The 27,133-nt window shown below is 40.6% G+C and overlaps 3 non-coding genes across 3 annotated transcripts; 1 reads left to right on the top strand and 2 right to left on the bottom strand.

The window, feature by feature from the left end:
- Positions 1 to 1,672: 1,672 nt before the first annotated feature.
- TRNAV-AAC (transfer RNA valine (anticodon AAC)) lies at positions 1,673 to 1,745 on the bottom strand. The gene has a single exon. It is a non-coding gene; the product is annotated as a tRNA-Val (tRNA).
- Positions 1,746 to 5,965: 4,220 nt separating this feature from the next.
- TRNAT-AGU (transfer RNA threonine (anticodon AGU)) lies at positions 5,966 to 6,039 on the bottom strand. The gene has a single exon. It is a non-coding gene; the product is annotated as a tRNA-Thr (tRNA).
- A 2,308-nt stretch (positions 6,040 to 8,347) lies between these two features.
- TRNAI-AAU (transfer RNA isoleucine (anticodon AAU)) lies at positions 8,348 to 8,421 on the top strand. Its single transcript has one exon. It is a non-coding gene; the product is annotated as a tRNA-Ile (tRNA).
- Positions 8,422 to 27,133: the final 18,712 nt, after the last annotated feature.

Genomic DNA, 27,133 nt, shown 5'->3' with positions numbered 1-27,133 from the left:
AAGCACAAAGCTTTTCAGCTGGAGAGAACATCATGTGCAAAGTCCAGAGGTGGGAGAGAGACTGATTGCCTGGAGGCCCTCAAGTATGGAACATACACTGCAAAAGACAGTGAGCTCTGACATGCGTGTGGGGAAGTACCTAAGATGCAGTATTTGGGGCAGTTATATGTAATGAGTGTTGTAGAAGATAACATCTATAAAATGTGTAGAATATATCAGACTCTTAAAATGCTAGTTTCTGCCTCCTCTTCTCTTTATCCAGTCAAAATACTCAGAATATGAGATCCGATGTGACCTAACCTCTAAGGAAAAGCCAATTAAATTTGCCCCAATAAGTTGGAAAGAATTCACATCAGAAGGAGCATGAGAATCCTCTTAGCCCAGTGGTGGGATCTTAGCAAATTCTGAGCTCTCGCGCCCCATCCGGAGAGCCCATTCTCTGCCGCCCCCGTGCGGTCACTTAGTGCAGAAGCGGATGTTAACCGAATTGAACAGTAGCAGATGAGACGAAATAATTTTCCTAATGTGAGTTAGGAAAGTGGAAGCACTCTCCTTCTAGTGTCATGTCCATTCCAGAAGAACAACTATCCCCCTTAAATACCTGATGTTTAGCAAAATATGTCATGAAACACACACAAAGTCTTGAAACTTTTAAACCCTTTCTTGGTTCCGAGAAATCCCTCAAACGGTGCGAACACTAAACTGATTTCAGGAATGGTCCCGATCCTTCCTTTCATCCAGGGCAGTCTCTGCCCGCTGGGCGCCACTTCGAGTGGAGCTAGATGCTAGATGCTGAGTTCTGGGAGAACGCCGCGTTAATTCCATTCAAGAGGAGGCTCCCGGCAACGAGGGAGCGCCCTGAGCCCCTTGGGCCTAGAGGGAGGAGCGGGGCGGGGCGGGGCGGGGCGGGGCCGCCCAGTGCCGGCTCAGCCCACCCCTGCGGGCGAAGGCGCGGGCCAGCATTTCGCAGCGCAGGGGGAACGCGCTGGAGTTGAACAGTCTAAGATCAAACCCCGCAGAGAAACAAGTTCCAAAGGATCTGCCTGGAGGCCGAGGAAACGAAGGGAAAAGGGTGGTCCCGAAAATGAAAGTAAGAGTTTCCTTTGTCCAACACAGATACTCGGGGAGTTCTTGGGGGCAGGAATATCTTCTTATTCATTCCTCTACTCCCCTCTCCTCCTCACACCTCTTCTTCCCATTACACGCCTGATGAGTTTTGGAAATATCGTATATAATAGTAGTAGTAATAGTAATAATAATAATAATTGCCAGAGAAGGCTGTTGTCCTTTAACCGACACTCGGTGACTGGCGCTGCCCAGTTTCGAAGCGGAGCACTTTTCTTTCTTCGAAGTTCATGAGAAAGTCATTTTGCGGAAACCCACACATCCCGCTCTAGGGATTCCAAGGGAGCCAGTCCTGTGCCGCGGGCGCCTTCTCCGGTTGACACCGCTCGGGCCCCTCTGCCCTTCTCAGGCAGCGGACGGAGAGCGGAAGAGGAGAAAGAGGGGCCTACGACGTGCGGGGAGGGGGAGGAGGGGAGACGCCGGCTTCAGCGCGGGTGGCGTCAGGACAGCTTTCATTTTAAATTCCTGGACCTCAAAAGGAGCACAAAGGTTCGTGTGTGTTTTTAAGTCGTGGAAATGGACAGACTCAAAAGCGAAAATGAAACACTGTTTCCGCCCGGTTTCGAACCGGGGACCTTTCGCGTGTTAGGCGAACGTGATAACCACTACACTACGGAAACTTGGTGTTGAGAGAGCTGCAAGTAAAAGCAAACATCCTTGATGTCCTGGGTCTTTTTCTTGTAAATGAGTTTTCCAACAATATCATCTACCAGTAGAAATGTGTTCACTAAATATATCTACTATAATGTTCAGAGCAGCCTGTTTAGGAAAGCCAAAAAATTGAAAACTACCCCAATGCCCTTGAAGGCTTCCTAGAGAAAATGACAGCAGATCTGAGACTTAGATGAAAAGAAGTATGACAGCTGTAAAGGTTAGAAAGGAAATTTTGTCATTGGGGTCTGAATGGAGTAGGCATGGTCTTTGGGAGGAAATCCAAAGATTTGAAGCAGAGCATGAAGAGAAATGAGACTAAATGGGAATATATGGGCCAGATCAGAGGGAATACTCGATGTGCCTTCCAAAGAAGGTATATTTTAATCTGAAAGTGATTGAAAACTAACCTTTAATTCTTGGAGTGTAGATATCATCGGTGAAGTGTTTTTTGTTTTTGTTTTTTTAATCAAGGTGTAATTTGCATATATTAAAATGCACTATTCTTACACTCAATGAAAAAAAAATACGTGACATAAACTCATAGATTCAACAAGCTCAGCAAATGACAACCAAGATAAACATAAAGAGAACTATAACTAGCCAAATTATATTGAAATGCTTGAAAACCAAAGATTACGAAAAAAATTTTTAAGTAGCCAGAAAAAAAAGATAATATATTTTAGGTTACACAAAGGTTAACTGGAATAATGAATATTAATTCAAAGGAAGGCAGAAAAGGAGGAACAATGAACAAGTGGGACAAATGGAAAACAAATAACATGATGATTGGCTTAAATCCAAATATAAATAATTGCATTTAATGTAAATGGGATAAACACCTAACTAAAAGGCAGAGATTAGCAGGCTAGATAGTAAAGTAAAATAAAGAAAAACAGGAGCCAACTGTACCTTGCTTACAAGAGACACATTTGAAAAATAAGACGACACGTTGGAAGTACAGTGGTGGGGAAAGATATACCATGAAAACACCAACATTAGAAAGCTGCTGTGGATATATCAATATCAGACACACTAAACTTCAAGGTAAAAAATGAGGCCAAAGATAAAGAGGAACATATCATAATGATAAAATGATCAATTCATCAAGAAGACATATTAATTCTTATATGAAGTAAAACTGAGAAAACTAAAACAAGAAATAGAATAACCACAACCAACGAGTAGCTGATGAGAAGCTAAAAGAAAAGGGGAAATCAGTAGGGATATAGAAGACTAGACCTATACGTGTTAACCAATCAACTTGACCTAATTGGCATTTATAAGACACTACACCCACCTACTGCAAGAATACACATTATTCTCAAGTGCACGTGAAAAATTCACCAAAACGGGACAATCAAGCAAGTCTCAATAAATTTTAAAGAATTAAAATAAAATAAAAAAATGTTTTCTGACAATAACAGAACTAAACTAGAAGACAATAATAAAAAGATAACTAGAAAATTCTCACATACTGGGAAATGTAACCATTACACTTATAAATAATCCACAGGTCAACATAAAAGTACAATGGAAACAAGAAAATATTTTGAACTGAAAAAGCTAAAATACAACACACAACTAAAGCAGTGCTTAGAGGGAAATATATAGGTTTAAATGCATATACTAGAAAAAGAAGAAAAGTTTAAGACTGGGAAATTTTAAGGAGGAAATGATGGTTCGTATTTTAAGCCAGAGACTCTGCTGTGTTGAGAATGGCTTCAGATGACCAATCTTGAAGACAGGAAGAACAGGAGAATGCTGTTGTAGATTATGGTGAGGAAGAGCTATTGAAGACTCAAATAGGAACCAAAAGAAAGACAGAGGGAAAGACATCTCACGTATGCTGAAAGTAAAATCAGCAAGACTTTGTGATAATTTGATGGTGGGGTAAAGTGGTGGGAGAAGTCAAGTTTAACACAGATTTCCAATGGGATTGATGATCAGTTGAGTTTACGGTGTGCTGTGCTTGTGGTATCTATATGAAATCCAGGTGGAGATGGAAATATGAGTTTGAGGCCAGGGAGAGACTTCTTTTAGATGAAGATATTTTGAAAGATCAGCTCCAGGCAGGCAGCCAAAGCCCTTACAGTGGATGAGGAAATTCTGAAAGGTGCAGGAAGGACCAACTCCAGACACTCCACAATGGAGCCAAGATGTAAATGTCAGCACTGCAAAGCACCAAGATGCTTGAGATTTTTCCATGTGTAATCATGGTTTAGGTACAAGGCACAGATAACTTAAAACTTAACAACCTGTGGGTGTTCTAGACTCCTAAATTTGTTGTATCATCTATATGGAAATGTAGACACAGACTCAGCGTTAAACTGTTTCAGTACAGGGAAGAAAGTACGATAACAGGTAACAAGGACAGTTGAATCCAGAAGGTCTCAGCTGAGTCTGCAGAGTAAGAATGTTTGGAAGTAGTTATCTGTAGTGTAGTCATCATCACATTCACTTCATACACCTAGAGTTTCCTGATTGGACACCAAGTGGAAACACTCCCCAACCATTTCTCTTCCCCACCATTTTCAATCATCATCACGCCTTATCTTTCAGCTTTTTAGGGACATTTCATTCAAATCAATTCACCAAAGTTTATCCATTGCCCAGCATTGGGAACGAATACCTGACATGAAGGGACATGAAGGAGAAAGAACCTCACAGCTAACCTAAGACAAGACTAGGCCTATGTTAAGAGCACAAAAGAACAGCTGTCCATTTGAAGATCTCAAGCCGGGGAACATTTAGTGGAGGAGGAGGTTTGAATAAAGAATAACTTACATCAGGAAAGAAATCATATTTCAATTAAAAAGAAGTTCCTTTAGCAAAGACACAATTACGAATGTCCAGGACTTTGTTTAAAGTTGTTTTATAAAGTAACAACCTCTTATCATTTAGTACTGCTGAATACTCAGCTCTTCTTGAGGTACAGGACGTCATTGGTTAGATTCAATTCCATTTGAAGGGATTCTTTAAAATGTCACTCTTCTGACACATTTCCATTCCCAGATGCTCAACAAAGAAGTAATCAATCTGTTGGTCCATGACAGTGAGGAGTAAGAAGCCGCTTATAATGCAATCCATTGCTTGTAGAATTCTGTGCGCATTGCTAAGGAAGGGGGAGTGGGCATTTGTAGAGTCTGACAAATAATTGTAACATAGATCTTAGATTGACCAAAGAAATAGTGCAGATAAAACAGAAACACCATAGTTTTCAGGATTTGATGTCTTTTTCTGAACTTTTATGTAAAAATCTGCCTACAAAAGAGTCAAAGACTTCAGGACTCAAAATATTTTTCATTCGCCTCCAGTCTCTTGTTAGATACTTTACATGTTTTGTTGTAAGAACCATGTTTGTTAAAAGAACCATTCTTCTTTTAAGATGATGTCGTAGTCTCCTCTTTTCAAAAATTTCAGTGATGTCCTGGAGTGCAGAATCGTTTAAAAAGTAAGAACAGCTATTACGGTACTCAATTTTAAGTTTAAATTAGGGTTTTTTTTAGCCCTTCCTTTTATTTTTCCCGCCTTACCGTCCTTTAGAACAGGACTAAGAGCAAAAATACAAAGGGAAATTGCAGGGAGAAGTGGTCAGTAGCTAGGAAGATTCAAAGGTAGAGGATTTAAACTCACCACCACTGACCATGGATCACTGTCTTCAATGCACTATCCATTGTTCCTCAAAGATAATAGATAAATACTTCTATATATTATTTTGCAATTAGAAGAGCCAATAGCCATTCAATGGTCCACTGTAAAAAAAGAAAATCACCTCTATTCTAAGTGTGTTGAGGGTTCTGAGGTTCTAAAAACAGTGAAATCTCAGTAATCAAGCAAATCCTAAGGATATCTGAAAGGGCATATTTTTAAAGCTGTTGAATCTCTATCACTTGATCTCAAACGGTAGGACAAATGGGCAAACCTCAGCTAGGCTAGGCTACCTATCCACTGCTAATGTGATGTTGGGACAAATATTCAGTCCTTAAATTACTCTTGTTATATGTACTGGGAATGACATTGTTCAACCTTCTACCTTTGTTCCCTTCCACAAAGTACCCCATTTTTCCCAAGCAAAGTGTAAAGCCTGAGTATTAGAAGATTCATCCTGTGTTAGTTCAAGTTGGTTCCTACTTGCCTGGAGAAAATATCTTATACTATCAGGTTAGGTTCACAAAATGGAAAGGATAGGCCCCGCTGGGATTTGAACCCAGGATCTCCTGTTTACTAGACAGGCGCTTTAACCAGCTAAGCCACGGAGCCAACTTTGAGGGCTCCCCAAATTACGTATTATTTGGATATAATTTCGCATTTCTCTCACCCATAATATTTCTAGTAGTTGGTTTGCCAAGTGATTTGAAAGCAAGAAAGAATAGACATCTGGTCTCAGTCAAAACCAAAGAAGAATGTTTTTTGGGAAGGATAAATACACGGACTAGATTGAGATGACTATATCCTCATGAAATAGTGTCCCAGTATGGACATCACTAGACTACAAACTGGCGAGGGAGCAGAGACCTTTGTTGAACCCCAAAGGAAAAATGAATTGATCTTCTATTAATCATCATTTTGTTTTAACCACACCTGCTCTCTTCTCTATTAGCGCGGAGAAGGAGGGGTTACTGGTCAAAGATGAGCACATGTCTGACACACGGTTGCTGAAAGACTGTGAGGATATGTGCGGTACCCGTCAAGTCGCCCTCCAGGATGGCGGCACGCATTCCTCAAGTTCAGGAACGTTGACTGCTGATGGTTCACAGCTAGGCTGGTCTCTGGGACCTGCTCTCAGCAGAAGAGAGTCACCTTGCTCAAAGTTATACCAACCCTTGGTGACTGCCCAAATCCAAGACTGATTGATGGGGGAATAAAAAGGCCTGCCAACCCCCCCACCCCGCCTCAATTTAGGACATTACTCAAGGGCTATTCCAGGTACAAATATCCCTGTGAGACTGGCTGAGGCCCGTTACAACTGCATCAAGTTCAACTTCTGCCTCTTCCCAATCCTGCTTCCCTCACTCCCATAGCTGGTGATCATAAGATCGGTCCCAATAAACCTCCTGCACACAAATCTCCATCTCAGTGTCTGTTCCCCAGAAAACTGACCTGTGACAAAAAGCAAGTGACTGATGCCTACTTTGATCTCTAGAGGTCAAAGTAAGTCTGAATGTGACCCAAGCTTTCAGATATGATTTACCATAGCAAGTGCCGGAGTAAAACGGAATGGTAATAATAATAATATTTTACAAACTTTCAGAATTTTCACCACAGAACAAAACAAAGATATCTACTAGTTGAGTCAAAAGATGTACAAAGTTAGTGAAAGGTGCCAAAAGACCAGAAGAATAATTTATGATATTAAAAGCAAAGAATTGAAATGGAAAGTTAGACAATAAATGGCAAATTTTGCTAATCAAAGGATATGATTCTCATTTCTAGGAAAAATGTGAATATCAATGTACTAAACACTTTATATATTAGTAGTACATATCCAAAAGAAAACTATATAATATATAGATATATATGCACACGTACTTATAAATGGAGGGAGAGAGCATAAAGGCTTTTAAAACGTACGCAGGCCAAGTAACTTCTGAAAATATTACTACCCCTAACTTAGAAACAGTCGTGGTGGGAGGACGGGACTAGAACCTCGCAAGGAGAGCAAAGGGTGACTCAGGAATTAGCTGCTCTACTGGCCCTTCCCTGGGTTGACACCTGCCAGCAGGTGGGTCAGGTCGGGGCTGGAAAGGGCGCATCTCCAAGTTGTGACTCTGGAAGGAGGTTTCCCCTCTCCTTCCTCTGTGTTGCCCGACCCGGGCCTCGGTTCCTCCTCCCCTTTCAGATCCCGGCGTTTCTCCCCCGTCCACATAATGATCCTGACTCCGGACACGCCCTGGCTTCGACATCCCCTGTCACTGATTTGGGCGTCCTAGTTCTGCCCAGGAACGCGGCTGGGTCAGCTGCTCGCGAGAGTCCATCCCCACGGTTCTTTCGCCCCCGCTGACCCCAGCCTCGCACTCGGGCGCCACCAAGTGTCCGATGACCGGCACTGCAGCGCCAAGTCCCCGACTTGCCCGCGCGCGGAGCCGGAGGCCCGGGACACGCAGATGTGGATTCAGGGTCGCGGTGACTGCGGAACCACCCCGAGGCCAGGCGGCGACACGTGCAAGTTTCCGGGTCCCGAGGCCTCCGGGAGGAGCTGACCTGCTGGAATGGTCTCCAGGAGAGGAGAGGAATCTGGATCTCGCGCGCGGGAGCCAAGTCCTTCGAGGCCTATGGCGGCTCCGTGGTCATTTCCGTGATGCGCCCGTCACAGTCTCAGGAAGCCCTGCTCGGAGACGTCGGCCTGAATCTTCTCGGGTCATAACTGGCGGCTTGAGAAAGACTAAGTTTTTCCGGAAGAAGGACGGTTCTTTGAGGCAAAATATGGAGCTTTTTCCCTCCTCCTCACCCATCTTCCCCGCCGTAGGGAAGGATGAGCAGAGTGGGAACAAGTCTCTCTTCTTCCCAACAAAAACTTCAAGAAATGCTGAGCGTTGTGTGCAATTTGGAAGAAATCAGCAGGCGTGCTGGCCGGTTAGCTCAGTTGGTTAGAGCGTGGTGCTAATAACGCCAAGGTCGCGGGTTCGATCCCCGTACGGGCCAAGCTTGCTCGGTATTTTTGTCTTCCAAAATGGAGAGTAATATAGACCTACACTCGCCTCTTACTGTTCTTAGCTCTGTGGCCTGGACTACGCGGAGAAAACGAGTCTCAGAATAAAAGAAGGACTTTCAAACGTCCTTGCTGATGGGTCCTGGAACCCTAGGTGGGCGAAGTAAACTGATCCGCTCCCCTTGCCTGGGCTCCCGCCCTCCTCCATCTCACTCGCAAGGTGAACACGCTCAAGATAAAACGATAGCAGAGACCTGGCAGTTAGAAGGTACCAGAAAGGGCCTTTCTTTAGCTTTATTTCGTTCTCCTGTGAGGAAACTGTTTCTTGTAGATAAAAGTGAATTATTTGCTTGCTTCCTCCGAAAACAAACTAAAACCACCCACCCTTCATATCACTCGCTCTGGGTCATTCTGCATTCCCCAGTTCAGTCTAAGAGAAAATAAGATTTAAAACTGTGAAAAAAAATTTTTCCAAAACTTTAATAGTAAGCATGACAAATATCTTTGTTTTACACACTCTGCACACTTATATAAAAGGGACACATAATTTTGAACATTTTTAAAAATTTTTCTTGCCTAAATAATACATTCAAGTGTTTCAATAAGCAGAAACTAAAAAAAGATACATTGAAAAGCTTCCCTTCCATCCTTATCTCCCATCAGCCCATTTCTCACCATCACCTCCCATAGATAAACTCTGTCATTTTCCTCATTTCTGCTTACTGGTTTTCTTTATGCATATACGTGTAAATATTTATGTTGATTATTATTTTTCTTCTTTTTCACACAAAAGGCATAATTATTTACTCATTGTTTTGCATTTGCACTTTTCTCTTAGCATATCTTGGATATTTCAAATTGCACTTTCAGCTTTGTACACTGTCGCAATTAGAGCTTATTTTCAAATGAGTTGGTCCTGCCAGACAGGAATTGACTCTGGAAACTTAACCGTTGTACAAAGTGTAGGCTTTTCCAACCCAGGGAAGGAGGTGGTGGAGATGATATCCTTAATTTTCTCTTACAGTGTGAACAAACCACTTTAGTTCCTAGCTACTTAATCATCAATGGCTAACTGTTTACCTGTTTCACAGTCACATAGATTTTTTTTTAAAAATTTAATTTCTAAGCATAGAACTGAACTCTATATTACATATGAAAACACAAAAAAATGACATGGTTCTAATGTAGCCCAACATCATATTTTGTTTGGAGTTTCTCAAGACCTGTTCACCATACGGAATACTGTATGCAGGTCTGCATTTTTAAATGCTGCATTCACGATGATTCTAGTATATGGAAAAGCACTGGATTACTTTCTTTAGTCTTCTAGGGTTGTCATGTTTGAGAATTTATACATTCAAATACATATTATTTGATTAAAAGTTACTTTCAATTATCTTCTAACATTCATTTCTTTTCTAACATTAGAGTTGGAGCATTATATTGATTTTTCAAAATCATATGATTTTATTTATGGCTATATTATTTAAAAGTGATGGATAAGACAATTTTATAAAATAGGAAGGTCACTTCAGGATAGTACAGCTAGAATTACAAAATATTTGTTATAAAGAGGAGGCATTGCCTGTGAAGGAATTAGGAATGCCTAGTATAGAAGAGCTGATAAAATACTTCATTTCTTAGTTACTTTACACATTTGTTTAACGTTTGAATTTTTCATTGTTTTATTTACTTCAGGCATATGTAGGGGAGGCAAACTTTTCCTTTTACCCTCTTAGGGTTCCTTGTGCGTGAGCCTGAGAATTAAATTGGCATAAGACAGAACAAAAGGAAAAAGCATACATGTTTATTTAATACAGGTTTTACAGGAGCCTTCGTAAAGAATGAAGACCCAAAGAAATGGTGAGACCTACTTCCTTTTATATTAAGTTGAATAAAGAGAGGCAATTGCAGACAAGTGACTAAACTATGTCATGAGGAGGCTAAAGGAAGATAAAAATTATTTTAACAAGGTCAGTTTGTATAGAATTCTCTCCCTCTCAACTTCTCCTTGATGATAAGGATGTTACTTTCCTTCTGGTATTGGGAGGACATCTTTCATTGGGAATTTCATCTTCTGCTTTTAAGAAAAAGAAGAAAGATCAGAGTGTTTTTCTTGTATTTTCTTTTTTCAAGTGCCTTTCACTCAAAGTAGCACATATGCCAGAGCGACATATTTTGAGGTGGCATGTTCTGAACTCCTTCACATTCATTAGATCCTCTTCTGAACACATAAGCAGGGTCTTTCCTCACTCTTGGGTCCTGCCTTTCAAGACCCACTATCTTGTACCCTAGGGTTATTGCAGAGAGCCTCCTACTCTCCCAGCTTCTGCCTATAATTTTGCGTATAAGGTTGTTTTTGTTCCGCCATGCACAAAATTGTGTCTTAATGTAGCCAAAATTACAAATGTTTTTTGATGGCTTCTGGATTTCGTGTCTTTCTCACTCTGAGGGCATCAAAACAAAAAATTTTTCCCATGATTTCTTCTAGAATGCTTTCATTTTTTATCCTTAAATCTTTGGTCCAGCTAGAATTTTTTCTTGCAATGTGTTGTTTTTCCAGTTGGCTGCCCGGTTGTCTCAACATGTTTTATTAAATTATCCATGTCTTCTTCACTGATTTAAAATGCCAGTTCTATTGCAGACTAAATTCTGACCACTTTAAAGTTGGAAAAACCAGTAGGCTGATACTGATGTGTTTTTTTGTTTGTTTGTTTGTTTGTTTTTGTGAGGAGATCAGCCCTGTGCTAACATCTGCCAATCCTCCTCTTTTTTTTTGCCGAGGAAGACTGGCCCTGGGCTAACATCCTTGCCCATCTTCCTCCACTTTATATGGGACACCGCCACAGCATGGTTTGCCAAGCAGTGCGTTGGTGCGCGCCGTTGGCTGGAGCGGAGTGTGCACACTTAACCGCTTGCACCACTGGGCAGGCCCCTGATACCCATGTCTTGAAGAGAAAAGAGCATGGACCTTGGAACCCAAGGATCATCTATTCTAATTCTGCCTTTCCCATTGACTCTCTCCGAACCTCAGTTTCTTTGTTGGTCAAATGGAAATGTTAATTCGTAGTTCATAGGGTGGTGGTGAGGGTTGACATCAATAATGTGTTTAAAGTTATATAGCAAAGTATCTGACAAATAGTAAATTCTCAATAAGTGTTACTCCCCTTTCCCTTTAAGAGAAACATTCCCTTCTTTTAAGAGCCATCCTTAATAGAAACTCAGAAATCAAATAGGTAAATTGCTTCTGTAGGGGAGGATAAAGTTTTCCTCGACCCTTTTAGGGTCCCTGGCTGGGTCTGAAAATTAAACTGACAAAGACAGATTTACAGGAGAAAAGCATACAAATTTCATTGAATTTTTACATGTACATTGGAACCTTCTCAAAAGAGTGAAGACCCAAAGAAGTGACCAGAGCAAGAAGCATTTATACTTCTTAGGCAAAGAAACTACATTTGTGAGGAGTTGACAAGACAAGGGGTTTCCGGCTGTGGTTAATAAATTGTGAAGAAGTAACTAAGAAGATAAGGGTTAGCTTAACAAAGTTTGTACAGATTTCTCCTCCCCCAAATCCCCACCCCTAGTGCTAAGAATGTCCTCTTTCCTCCTGGCACAGGGAAGGCCTTTCATATGGGAATTTTATGACTTGTTTCAGGGAAAATGGGTGAGGGAGGGGGAGGTCAGAATAACCTTCCTGTTTCTGCCATTTTCTCCAATTCTTTCAGTTTAAGATATTCAGTATGCCAAGGTGTGTCCTGAATCACATCACTTCTATGTTTTGAGGGCAAGCTCCAAGTTTCCACAGTTTAAACGAAAGTCCTTCAAGACCTGTTGGCTGGTCAGGGGGTCAGTTTCCCAATCTGCCCTTTTGGATCTCAAGGCTTTTCCCGGCTTTCCAGGGTAGGAAGAAGGAGCCCATCTCCCATGGTTTCAGTGTCTGCCAAAAGGAATTGGTGAGTTTGAGAAAACTAAGTTTCTCCTGAAAGGCAAGTTTCGTTCTTGACAGAGGCGAAGCTTTCTTTTCTTTTCTTTTAACCAAAGGGGCCTGGGGAAGGAGTGAAGAAATTCTGTATTTTTGGCTAAGAAATGCCAAAAAGACAAGACTATTAAAAATATTAAGGAGTACCTATAGCTCATGTTCTGGCTGGTTAGCTCAGTTGGCTAGAGCGTGATGCTAATAACGCTAAAGTCGCGGGTTCGATGCCCTTACGGGCCAGTTTTTCACGGTAAGTAAATTTTTACACCTGCCCAGATCCGAAATCAGCAACTGGAAAGGCAAAGTTCAGCTGGTTTGTTGGATTTGGTTCTATTCAATCCTGCAATCCCCAGAGTCTCGAGACTTTTCCACTCACACAATAGCCTTGTTACTGCTTTAATGTTTTAAAAAAGTAACATACAAACATTAAAGTGGAAATATTTTCGAAGAATATTAGATGAAGTGCGAGTGGAGAGTGAGGGGAACCAGTGCTTCTCAGAGTCCAGCTCTCTATAATCATGTGCCCAACAGGAACAGATACTTGAAAATTGATAATATATGTTTTTCAAAATGATGAATACGAGCATATCTCCCCCCTCAGGAGTTTATCGTGTTTGAGTGGAATTCATATATATAGAGGTATATTTGTAGATATTAGTATCATATCTAATACATAATGTAATAACAGCTACCATTTATTCATTCAACACACTTTTTCCAACAGGCTCTGAGCCAGTCATTGTTTCTGACACCAGGGACGTAGCGCTGAACAGAATGTATATTTTTTCAGGAGTCCATAGATATAATTCACAGACTGCCCAAGAGGGTCTATGGCACAAGAAAGCTTAAGATTCTTCCCCTAAATCAAACTCTATTCACTAAACTTGTCCTCTTCCACCACACAGAGTCCTCAGAATAATTAATCAAAGGAATCTGGGTAGTGAACAGAATTACTGTCAAGCACACAAGAGATAGGCAAAGCTGAGGCCCAAGTCTGACTGATTTCACTGGTAAAGATACAACGAACCACTTTTAGTTTCAGTGACCTTATAACTTAGGACAGGAAAAGAAGAGTAACCAAAGGTACCAGCTCCCTGGGTCTTTGTCCCGCACACCAAAAAAGGAAGACACTGGAGCAGAAAGGGCCACATGACTACAACACAACTTATAGAACACCCCGTTGGTGAGGAGCCAATTTTAGACTGCAAATGAGTGGTTTATAATGTGCAGCTTTACCCTGAGGGAGGGCCAGGGGAAAAAGTCTCATTCCTCATCAGAATTTGAGAGGTCATAAGAAACTATCTCATGACAGCTTCCCAGATGAGATAGGAAGGTGAGTGGGAGACGGCCTTGTAGCAGTTCCTCACAAGTGTCTCATCCTCTTGTTTTCCAGGAGGATCCCAAGGCATTCGACGAAGACTCAGATTCAAGCCTTTGCCTGCATAGCCTGTATGGATGCGTGCCAGGTCTCCAGGGTACCATGGTGGAACTGTTCCCCTATAATTACTTACACAGAAGCAAAGGAAACCCACACTGCCTATCCAGTACTTCTGGATTACATATGAGATAGCAACCAGGAATATTAAGAGACGATGGAATGAATAGGTAATTTTTAGAATAGAACTTTAAAAAATACTCAATTTAATATACATGGAAAATGTTTAAAAAGATATCACATCCATATAAGAAAAAAAAAATGCTAAAAAAAGAAACAAAGAGCAAGAAACAGATTTTAAGCCTTTCTCCCCTTTTGGCGCCCAAATAAATAGAAAAACTGGAAATGTGGTGGAGGAAGTCTCCCATAATATGTATGCCAGAGACAGAATCATGAGAAAATAGAAGCGCCGTTCTGGACATCCAATAACTCACTGAGAAAAATCCCAGAGAGAAATGGAAGGAGGAAATTGTCAAATAAGTAACGGAAAAGATTTTCATTGTGTTGAACAAGGGCACGAGTCCTCAGATTGAAAGAGTCTGCGAAGTGTCTAGCATAAGTTATTTTCAAAAGACTGATACCAAATTACATCAGGTTCTAAAAGCTTCCAGGGGTAGTGGCAGGGGGAGGCATTCATCTACAATAGAAGGAGAGTCTTCATAGATGTCTCAATGGCAACATTAGAAGGATGTTAGAAGATACTTACATAATGTCTCAAAATTCTAAGAGAAAATTTTTTGTTTGTTTTTGGCTTAAACAACAGAAATTTATTTTCTCACAAGTCTGGAGGCTAGAAGTCTGAGATCAAGGTGTCAACAGTGTTTGTTTCTTCTGAGATGTCTCCTTGGCTTGTAGATGGCTATCTTCTTTCTGTATCTTCACATGGTCTTCCCCTGTGTATGTTTGTGATGTTGGATTATGGCCCACCCTCTTTGAAGGTCTTATCTCTAAACACAGTCACATTATGAGGTACTGGGGATTAGGACTTCAACAGGGAAAATGTTTTAAATACAGAATTCCATTGCTATGCAAACCACCAATCAAATGTGAAGTCAGAAAAAAGACATTTGTAAACATATGATGACTCAGAAAGTTGACCTAAAATGCACTTCATTTTAAAAAGTTATTTGAATATATACTACAGAGGGAAGAAGGAGGAAGAGAGAAAGACATGGAACTCAGGAAATAGTGAATCCTATCTAGGAGCTCAAAAAACAAAAATCTCAGGATGACAGCTTTGCAAGAGGCCTAGAATGCAACCAACCCAACTAAAACAGGAGGCTAGAGGTCTCAGGAAAGGAGACTCAGTAGAAAGAAGGGGATCATGCAGAACAGATTTAATTGAGAGCTTGGAAAATATTGAGACTATGGCATTAGGATGCATCATTTGGCTGCAAAATAAAAAAGGAAAAATCCCATTTTAATTAGTTGAGGAAAGGAATATAATACCTCATTTAACAGGAAGTCCTGAGATAGGATGGGAATTGGATCATGACTGACTCTATTTCTCTATGATCTGCTCTGTTCTACCTCCCTTTGGTGTTGGCATTAACCTTAGGCTGTCTAACCTTATAATAATCATTAATATTGCAGCCAGAAGTACCCGGGGCAAACTGTTCTTTGCTCTTGGCTCAAATGGAAGTCATAACCTCTTCTCCCAACCATGAAAGTCTGATTATGCCAATTTAGGTCCCTTGCCCACCTCTGAACTGATAATAGCCAGCAGGGGAATACCATATGCTTATTGGTTTAAACCTAAATCCTTAAATCAATCACCTATGAGGGCACAGGATTTACGTATTTATCTTAGACTAATGAATTGCCCCTGGAACTTAAAATGAGGGTAGAATCCCCTGAGTTATCTAGTTTATATCCATGAGTAATGGATATGTGGACAAAATCAGTTATAGGAGAAAGGGTACAATGGGTGCCAGGTAGCAACTGTGCCTGATAATATAGATTGGCTCACTCTATACCTCTGCAACCCCATTGTAGTGTGACTTCCTGTACATTGGAGCCTGGACAGGTAAAAGCTAAATTTCTCAGACCACCTTGTCACTAGGATTCCCTGTGTGACATAGCTTTTGCTGAGCAGATGCACTTGTGCGAGACTTGGAGAAGTGAGTGTTGTGAGATGAAGGCTGGATAGCTCTTCTGGCATGTGTCAACCTAAATAAAGAGGCAAACTGAGGAAAGCTCAAATTACCAGAAATTGAGTTTATTAAGAAATAGCAGAGGAATTGCAATCCAGGAAAGGCATGCAATAGCAAGCTACAGGAGAGTCCATTGAGGGTTTGGGGCAGGATGTATTTATGGGCAAGGAGAGCAAAGAGGGGGAAGTCTGCCCAGAGTCCAAGCAGTAAGTTCATTGGCTTAAGGATGGAGAGAGATTCTTGGAGGATGTTCGTTGGTCAGGGGATAGGTCTTGCTCTTCTGTAAATCAGGCATCTAGGGGAAATCAGTCTCTCAGTTAAGTTCTGTTCTTCTGAGAGTACATGTGTGAAATTCTCCATTTCATATCCTCCAGTTCCATTTTAGATTAAAATCCTTTCACACATGCTGGGTTGTTGGGGTATTTTTGTTTATCAGCAGCTACTGTGACAGAAAATCTAGGGTTTTGTGGAACAGAAAGTGGCAGCAAGAGGATTTCTACTGAAACCGTTTCACGGTGTGATTGGGGATTTTCCGGGGTGAGTGCCTCTGGCAGTATGGTATCCATACTAGGTTCTGGCCTCCAAGAAATTCTGTGTACTCATAAGAAATCCTTTTTGGTTTACCATAGTTAGAGTGGATTCTATTTTCTGCAACTAAGAATGCTGAGTAGTTATCAACATGGTCTGCTGCAGTTGTGACAAAGGTAAATAGTGGGAAATAAAAAAAGGCAAAAAAAAAAAAAAAGTTAAAAAAACAGTATATCAAAGCTGTGGTCCGTATTTGAAGCAAAGTAAAATTTAAAGGAGTCTAGGCAACTGATGGAGGATAAGAGAAGACCTTGACATTAGGAACATTGTAAATGACTCCTGACTTTTTGATTGGCTTACTGCACAATGAGACTTACCCTTCAGAGATCAGTCTACAGAGTTTACTCTTTCACAGACCCTGACCCTTTTACTCTTCTATCTGATTGACAAATACCATATTTCTCTCTTTTCTTTCCTATTTTATCCCACAGCCATAATAATCTTTTCTCTTTACCCATTCCACTGATTATGTCCCTTATTTCTCCGTATTCCTTGATTTTCTTTTTGCCCCACCACTCCATCCTAATTGCATTACCCACTATTACCACTATCTAAGAGACCTTCCCATTCCTACTTCTTTCCTATTGTTCTTCTCTTTCATTCACATAAACTTCATACCCAGGCATCATACTCTGTTTATTTCTTCATCTTGTTCATTTTTTTCCATACATATTGCTAACCTTTTTCTCTCAATCTTAACGCCCACCTCTTCTCCTGGGTTCTTGCTTGACTTATAACCCTACTCACAGATTGTTTGAAAGGGCTCCTAATGCATGTTGTGTGTGGGGAGGAGAAGGAGGTTGAGGTTGTTATCCTATTAGAGTGGACAATGACTACTTACATGGTGAGCTCTTCAGGTGGGAAAACAAGGAATAAGAATGTAGAGTTTGCTACAAAGCAAGAAATTCCTATGAAAGTTGAATTACCTGAAAGATATATCTAGCAGAAAAAATGTGAATGCTTCTTTGTATATGATTCCAGATAAGGCTGTGAGCTTTGATGGCCATTTAGAGAGAGATTTGGGAAGTTCTTTAGGAGAGAGAGGATGAGCTTACAGCGAACTCTGTCCTTAGTGAACCCTGGGTGGTGAACACATACTGTGAAGAAACCTTATCAGCATAATGATATGAAAAAGCCTTCGGTTAGAAGCCAAGCTTTACAGATAATCTAAAATGGAGTAGGTCTTTACAAATATTAAAAAAATGTGGAAACATACTTCTCATATAAAAACTACCTTTTGCTGAACAAGAGGATCTGCTTTGAGAGAAACCAATTAAAGGAAAGTAGTAAGCTTTCTAGTCAAAGCTCATTCCTCTGACACCAGAGATCTGAAGTAGAGAAATGTTATACCCTGTGTTAATGGTTTAGAACACATTTCATGCAAAGCTCTTATCTTGTTCAACTTTAAATGACCCACACTCCAACAATACACAGACACTATTTCTCTAGCACTTGTATATATATGGGTTGCATCATATTATTCACTTGTTTGACTATTGTCTGTTTTAGTTATTTTATTTATGTATTGAGTTGAAAGTTCCTTGAAGATGTACTGTAAAACTTAGAAGTTTATAATATCAAAGTGCATGAGTGAATGCAGGTAAATGCTTCATTAGGAACTCATGTTCCTAATTCTCAATTACGTGTGATGAAGAATTCATCATAGACAGAAGCTTTATGACCCTATACCGTGGAATAATATTGAGTGTGGTATGTAGTCTTTTCATTCTGATGTGAGCCTCCCTTAACACAAGGAACTCTACAACAAAAGACGACTGGTCGGTGTAGTAGAAGGTGGGTAAAGTTTCAATTACAATCACCTCTGGGACAGCAAAATCTAGACTAAGGGACTGAGATGTATTTATTTATTATCCTTTGATCAAAAGAAAAAAATACATTGGATCTGAAACTCGTCTGTGTAACAAAGAAAATGCAGATATTTATATAGTGGATAAGAGAAAGAAATTAGATATCATTTTTTCAGGATGAAAATTCCCATGTGAAAGATGCCCTGTTTATACCAAGAGGAAAGTAAGATTCTTATTATCAAGGATGGAAAGTTGAGGCAGAGGGAAATTTGTACAAATTAACCCTTATCTTCCTAGTCATTTCACCCAACTAACTACCCTAGCCCAAGCCCCTTTGCTTTGTCATTTTTTCATAATTTTACTGCTCTTTGTCTGATTCAGTATATATGCATTTAATTCTAGCTGCTTCTCTGGGTCTTTATTTCCTTATGAGGACTCCTATGTCACATACAACTTATAATAAATAAATTTGTATGTTTTTCTCCTGTTAATCTGTCTTTTGTTACAGGGTCCCGAGCTGAGAACTTAGAAGGATAGAGGGAAAGATTATATTTCCTCCCCTACACTGGAGTGAAGGACTGGAGTTTTCTGTGTGCACTCTTAAAAGTCTCTGGGAAACAAAATCCAGACTGTGCAAAACCCTCATGTTTCTTCTACAAATACCTTAAAAGGAGAAAGAGAGAGAGAAACTATAGATTCAAAAAACTTAAGAGACATATATGGCCAATGAATTGTTTTAAAAAACATATATCTTATATATATGCTTTTTATATTATAGAATATATTTATAAAATATGTAAAAAACTGGAAAAATATGAACAATGGTTGGATGCTTGGCAATCTTATTTTTGTCATTATTTTTAGATGTGATAATGGTGTTGTGATTATGTTTTTAAAAAGGGTCTTTATCTTTTAGAGATACTTATGTATTAGTCTTGTGTCAGTCATATAGGAGCTTGAGGCAAAAGGAAAAATCAGTAATACTGATTCTCTATTAAAATTTTTGAAATTGTGCTCATTATGACTTTTTGGCATTAATTTTGATTTTAAAAAATTACCTTAAAATATTATTTGTCTCGATTGCCAAGCTTTTTGGCTGCCTCCTAAATTCTGTGCCCAAGGCAAGTGCCTCACTCACCTCACCTTAGTCCCGGCTGTGTTAAATTTATGATGACATATGTCTGAGATTTACTTCAAACAATGCGTTGGGGGCAATGAGGGTTGGGTTATAGGTTAATAAGATTGCTATGAGGTGCTAACTGTTGAAGGTGTGCAATATGTACATCGGATTCATTATACTATTCTATCTATCTTTGTGTATATACTTTTGAAGTTTTCCCCAAAAATTTCTCTGTCAAACCTGAACCCTTATCAGCCCATTTAGAGCGCTGGGCGGAGGAGAGAGAGAGAGACGCACGTGAAGCGTTAACAGCTAGAAATAACCACCGAGACGCAGAAACCTCCCACGTTCCTAGAGCGGACCTGGAAATGACGCCAGGGAAGGTAAACAAACCCCCAGTCCCTTTATGCGACCCCAGAGGGCAAAGTGTTGTCGGTCTTGTTTTTCTGGAAGTGGGCCTCCGCGATCTCGGGAACCAGCACCCCGAATCCTGTGCCCAAGCAGGACCGCCACGTGCCTTGAGACGGCTCCAGAAAGGCCAGGCTTCGGAGCCTCCAACCTGACGACGGTGGGACTTGAGCAAATGTCGAGACAGCTAAGTCTGGGACAAGAGTTGGTCCCCATGGCACACATTCTTGCTCAGAAGCAGCACACTGCAACATTCAGGAGGTGACGGGGAGGAGATGAAGGCACATGAGCGCCGGCGCTTCGCCTCCGGACCCCAACGCAACCTCGGCGGCTTCTGGAAGGGAATGAAGTCGACGACTCTGCAGAGACTCTTCTGGCCCGGGAGCAGATGGCATAGGCCTGGACGTCCCCACCAGATAGGGTCCATCCGGAAGCAGCCTGGCCGTGTGGGCGGTAATAAGTCACTGTTTATGGGTGTGGTTTATGAGCGACGGACGCGTTCGGGGAGGGATTCAGGTTCTTGAGCGACAGGTGCTGAAGAGTTTACCTGCTCTGGGCAACAGTACCTTGGGGCAAACCATTACCCAGAAGGCAGAAAAGTTGTGACTGTGTGGAGTGCACTGTTTGATGATTCTGGGCATCAGGTAAATATGAAATGTGTAATGCTATGACGAGGAGGGGGGACGGCGGGGAGGTGATCGTCAGACAGTAGCAGTCCATCTCCACAGCCTGCCTCTACCTTAGAATCACTTGGAGAGTTTTTAAATTTCCTGGGTTATGCTGATGTGCAGCCAGTGATGATAGCCACTGGACTATGGCCAGATCCAACAGGTGCCTCTCACCCTTTACTCTGGGCAGAAACCATTCTTCTGACACTAGTCGAGGCATTGTGGTTTAACTAGCACTTTATTCGTGTCTGCAGTTCTCCGAATGAAATTTACCAGCAGATTACTGAGTCAAAAACTTGGATAATGCAAGGAATGAGTAGAGGAAGCGAGTTCTCATTTTATCCTTATCTAATCTGAGGAACTCAGGAATATTTCTCTCTGTTTAAGCAGATTTTCTTCACAAAAACGAAAGCCATATAAGGATTTTCTGGCATTGCCAGGAGCTCAGTGATAGAATTCCAGTGTCTTTTCTGTCAGGAGTTAATGTAAAAACTCAATGAAGCTCTTAAAGCTCTAATTTTTTGGAAATATCCTTCAAATTATCTTATTCTGTTGCAATGATTATAATAACACTTATTGAGGAATTGTATGCCAGATACTACTGAATAACTTTACAAATGTTGTGTAATCCTCACAGCCGTGTGTGAGAGATGCTATTGTTACATACATTTTTATGACAGTAAAGCCGAGGCTCAGAGAGTTTAACCTAGTAACAAATTCAAGATCCATGGCTAGTAAGCATGAGAACCAAGAGTTTAAATTCATGTCTGTATGACATCAAAGCCTGTGTTTTTGACTTGGTTAACCTAAAAATAAAGAGCCAAAATGAGAGGCAGAGAGGCATTTATTTTGGGATCAAAGAATTGCAATTCAGGGAGCACAGATAAGAGTAGCAACCCAAATAGTGTCCCGCTAGGGAGTAAGAGGCAGGGGCTTTTAAAGGCAAAAGAGGGAGGTTTGCATTACAAAGAATGTTAATTGGGGTTGGTGGCAGAAAGCTAATCTTGGCTAAACAGAATTGATTGCTAAGGCTAGCAAGGGGGAGCCAAAAGTCTATCACTGTGACAAGTTGCAGATTTCTCAGAATATTTGTGTCTTGACTCACTTGGCAAGTTCATGTTCTGCCCAATGAGGACATGAGTAAGCCCCATTCCCTTGATGGCTTCCCGGCTCCATTTTAAAGCCCTTAGAAATAAGTGACCCCGTTTTGTTTCACATTTCACAACGTTTAAGCCAATGGAGTGCTTTTGCTATGGTCTCTCATTTTAAATTTTATTTTACCACATAAAAAAGTCAAATTATATCAAGATCTGTGACCCCCAACCATTCCACAAACTTTTCGTTCAGTATGTACCTAAAAGGACCCATTTCCTGTGCAATGCCTCTAGCAATCATTGTAATTGCAGAGATCTGGGTTTTTAAATTTATTACAAAGAAAAGAAAAGCTTCAGTAGTATGTCGATTAAGAAAGAAATGTCTAGAAAAGGGGAATGGGATATGAGAACCAGGTTGTACCAAATTGTCAATTCATGAAAAAATAGCAACTAGGAATAGGATGCTAATTTTGACCAATTGGTTTTGAATAGAGGCTTTAACAGAAGCCATTCTGTTAACTCATTCATTTAAAACAATAATCTCTGCCCTTGTTGACTTTATATTTTAGAGGGAAAATATAGTTTCACAGATGGTGGTAAGTATTGTGGAGAAAAATAAAGCAGGAAATAGCAATATGGAGTGTAGGGGTGGGGAAGTGTGAAGGATGGGTGTTGCAGTTTAAAATTAGAGGAATTGGGGTAGCCTAACTGTTATTTGAGCCAAGACTGGAAGGAGTGAGGGTGAATCATGAGGATTCCGGGGAAACAGCATTCCAGGAAGGAAATATCATGCTTTGTTTTGGAAGTGGTAAGAAGCCCTATGCTGTTGACCAGAAACTGATGTGTTAGGACTGTCACAAATACACCAGGGGTGATCAGAATCCAGTCAGGAAGGGATAGAATTAGTGAGAGGAACAGAATTGACATTGGTGGTAAAAATAGGCTTTTAAAAGAAACATCTTTTAAAATAGACTGAAGGAAACCAGAATATGTCACCCCAAAATATGCCTCTTTAACATAAAAATTATTTTTAGCTGAAAGCAATTAAGAAGCAGCAAACCCAGAGAAAGCTCTCCGTTTTCTGCCTAAAGTGGAATATAAATCGTCCTTTTACTGGAGGCTAACTCTTAACAGCCCAGAGAGGTACCAGAGGAATCTGCAAACAAACCTTACACCATTAGTTTCCTCCTCTATATTTACCTTCCTATGGTTTGCCACTCTTGGAAGCCTAAAACTGCTTCCCTTTGTCCTGTCGTTTCTCTACAAATTTATCGTTCTTTGTTCAAGATGCTAAATAATCTGGAGTTTTAAGCCACCATTTTGAGTTCCTTTTGATTTGTATCTCTCCCTCCAGATGTGCACTGCATGTGTTAATAAACTGTTTTCCTCTTGTTAGTGAAGCCGGGTACCTGAGGGTTACTGTAAATATTCAATAAGAACATAATTACCTTTCAACTTTGTTTCCAACATGGACATAGACGAAAAGAAGTTGATCTTGTCAATTTACTGTTTTCTTGATCAACCCGAGGGGTAACTCAAGGGTCACAAGGATTTATGAGCTTGTTTTAAAGAAGAAAAAGAATGCCTTCAAAGAGGTTACAAATCACCAGATAACCAGCCCCCAGCTGCTGTTGATGCCCAAAAGTCACATTGCCCAAGGGCTTATCTGGAGTAGAAGAAACATGGATCAGCCCTTTGTTTCTCTGAAACTCCTCCTGCCAAGTCCCTTAGCTCTATAAAAACCCCTGCTTTCTTCTCTTCTGAAGGCGAATTTGAGAGAACCTACCCTCCTGCTTTCTCATTTTGGCCAATTCACATAAACCTTTCTCCATCTCCAAGCACCAGTGTCTCAGTGACTGACTTAACTGTGCATGGGGCACACAAAGTTGAGATTTTAAGAGGTTCGGTATCATTAGTCTTTTTGTTAAAGATTCCCGGCCTAAAACATAATATGGGTAGAGGTGAAGTTTTACCTTGCCTGCAGTAACCTTTTATAATGAGCATATATTGGGCCGGCCCCCTGGCTTAGAGGTTAAGTGCGTGCGCTCCGCTGCTGGCGGCCCAGGTTCAGATCCCGGGCACGCATCGACGCATCGCTTCTCTGGCCATGCTGAGGCCGCGTCCCGCATACAGCAACTAGAAGGATGTGCAGCTATGACATACAACTATCTACTGGGGCTTTGGGGGAAAAAATAAATAAATAAAATTATATAATGAGCATACATTACTTAAAATATCTTTATTTACTTATATATTTATTTTTAAAAAATATATAATCATCTAATTCAAAATCAGAATCATAAAGAAGGTATACAGTAAAGTCTCACTCTTGCCCTAGCTCCCGTTGACCCTATTCCCTTCCCCACCAAGCAAACTGTTAACCATTGACAAGAGATTTTCATATATTGAGGTATATGGGGTAACTATTCGGGTTCAAAACTGATTCGACTTAAACTAAGGAAACCTGATATATGGCCTGTCAAACATACAGTGTACATCTGCTTTAACCACTAAAGTAAAGAATGTACTCTCTTAACATCAGAATGCATACTTCCCCTCCTACGCTGTATCAGTAACGCCCTATTAGTCCCTTTCCCATCATCAGGATCACATTGACCTGCTAATTTGCAACTGAATACCTCTTTGAAAATTCGGTGAATATGTATCCTGGGCATGTTTAATGTATGTTCTTTGTTCTAAAAAGGTCTAAGACTCTACTGAAAACCATGCTTCTCTGGGACACTTTCTTCCTTTCTGGTAAAACTCTCCTGGGTTATAATCCTCATCCTGGCTCAAGTAAAACTCACATTATCACTCTATCTATAGAATGGTTATTGGTTATTTTGCGTTGACACCATTTTCTTTAGTGCTTTTAGGTGTCTCCAGAATTTCTTTGTGAAAGTACAAGCAAATACAATGTATATTCTTATTTTCACTCCTATGCTGTGTGTCATACTATACCCACTTTTTCCATTTAACACTGTATCCTAGATAGTTCCTTATTAGTAATAGAAAGCTTCTTCATTTATGTATGAATGTACCACTGTGATGTGATATAATAAGAAATATGTATTTTGATCTTCATCCATGGTTCCTGGCTCACTGATCCCAAAACCTTTGTAACTTCCTAAGTGATTAGAGCAGCAGGGCATCTTTTGTTAACAATATTTGGTGTTTGTCCTCAGTTCCTGAAATAGCTTCAGAGTGATAAATGTGAAATGAGTGTCTTGTTATTCATTACAGACCCATTTCAACCACACCTGAACTTATTTTAAGGAGGTGATTTTTTTGGAAAGCCCTAGATAACCTAAAATAGGGAACTGGTTGCCAGGGAAACCGATCTTGAGATTAAAGCCCCACCCACCGGCCTCCAGGAATGGGAGAAGGGCTGGAGATTGAATTAATCACTTACCAATGATTTAATCAACCGTTCCTTTGCACTGAAGCCTTCATAAAAACCTAAAAGGATAGGGTTTGGAGAGCTTCCAGGTTGGTGAACAAGAAAGCATCCACCTGCCAGAAGGGTAGTGCACCCCAAACTCCATGGGAACAGAGCTCCTGTGGACCCTTCCAGACCTTTCCCTATGTATCTCTTCATTTGTATCCTTTAATATCCTTTGTAGTAAACCAGCAATCTAGTAAGTAAACTGTTTTCCTGAGTTCTGTGAGCCACTCTAGCAAATTAACTGAACCAGAGAGATAGTGGGAACCTCCAATTTATAGCCAGTCGATTAGAAGCACGGGTAACAACCTGGACTTGCACTTGGCATCTGAAGCTAGGGCAGTCTTATGGGACTGAGCCCTTAACCTGGGGGTCTGATGCTATCTGCAGGTAGATAGTATCAGAACTGAATTGAATTGTAGGACACCGAGCTGGTGTTGCAGAATTGCTTGGTCTAGGAAAAAGCCCACACACCTTTGGTGGCCAGAAGTATTGAGGGAAGTAGAAAGGAACAGTTTTCCTTTACAGTGAGCAGTGAGTAAAGGAAGAGGAGTTTTCCCCAGACAACCGTACTGTATTTAACCAGTTTCCCAGTGCTGGACACTTTGGTTGTTTCTGATCTTTTGCCATTACAAACAGTGAATGACCTTATACCTATATCATTTTTCACACGTGCAAGTGTATCTTTAGGATAAATTCCCAGAACTGAGCTTTACCCAGAAAACTTCCATGTGAACCCAGGCTTTGTACACTTATTAACTGAATGACTTTGGGAAGTTGCTTAAGCTTTCAGAGCCTCGATTTACTCTTGCAAAATGAGTTGATAAGACAGGATTAAATGATACGATGTATGTGTAAATATATGTCCTACACCGTGTCATTATCTTTTATGATAGCTGAAGAAAACATAGTCTTCCTCCATTCCCTGTAAATATTACTGTTAAGCTGATTAATTTTGTTTTATTAAATAACTAATCTTTTTTTTCTGAAGTGTGACATTTCTTTAGAATAGACTAACATAAAAGTCACGTTCGTGTTTTTGTACGATGAGCTAAAACACTGTAAACGTATCCCCTCTTCCATTTATGTTGAGATTAATATTAATCCTGCCACTGTGTTTAGCACCTTCCTTTACCGTACTTCATGTGGAGTAGTGGATGTGGGTCATGTTCATATGTTGGTAGAAGATTTATTTGCAGCTCACATGTGCAGAATGAACTGTTTGGGGAGCTGGCCCGAGTGAAGAGAGTCAGCACTAGGACTGATTTCATGCTCTTCCTACAGTTCTGCTTTGCTGGGAAAGGGAGATCAGAGACCAGGTGCCGCAGCAGCAAACATCAGAGCCTAGTCTTAGATTATGCCTGCCCTTTTTAAGATCACGCCATGCCAGAGCATGGCAGTGGGCCTCAGCTCCTTCACTCTGGCTGCAGACTGCCTAGCACACTCCTAGTCACATGCATTCTCTCAGGGACAGCACCCACCCTTCTGCAGATGAGTATGTTTCTTGCTCAGTGGCTTCCCATAGGTGTGTTTTTCTCTTAATCAACTGTTACTTTACCCTTATCCTTCCTCACAACTCCCACCAGTCTTATTTATACCAGCAGAAATATCTTTTTATGGATCTTCTCATATTTTTTTTTATGCATCTGTGGTCTTGTCCTTAGAAAAGTAAGATCATTGTATCAAGGGTATTTGAGGATATATTAGCCCTCAAGTTTCATCCATGTTGTAGCATCTGTCGGAATTTCTTTTCTTTTTAAGGGTGAATATTATTCCATTGTATGTATATACCACATTTTGTGTATCCATTCATTCATCAATAGACACTTGGATTGCTTCTACCTTTTTGCTATTGTAAATAATGCTGCTATGAACATGGGTGTACACATATCTCTACAAGACCCTGCTTTCACTTCTTTGGAGTATATACTCAGAAGTGGAATTGCTGGATCATATCATTCTATTTTTAATTTTTTGAGGAACCTCCATACTGTTTCCATAGCGGCTGTGCCA

This window comes from Diceros bicornis, chromosome 14 (genome assembly GCF_020826845.1).
Source record: "Diceros bicornis minor isolate mBicDic1 chromosome 14, mDicBic1.mat.cur, whole genome shotgun sequence".
Lineage (NCBI taxonomy): Eukaryota > Metazoa > Chordata > Mammalia > Perissodactyla > Rhinocerotidae > Diceros > Diceros bicornis.
The sequence above is the reverse complement of the archived record's forward strand: the minus strand, read 5'-3'. Positions and strand labels throughout refer to the sequence as shown.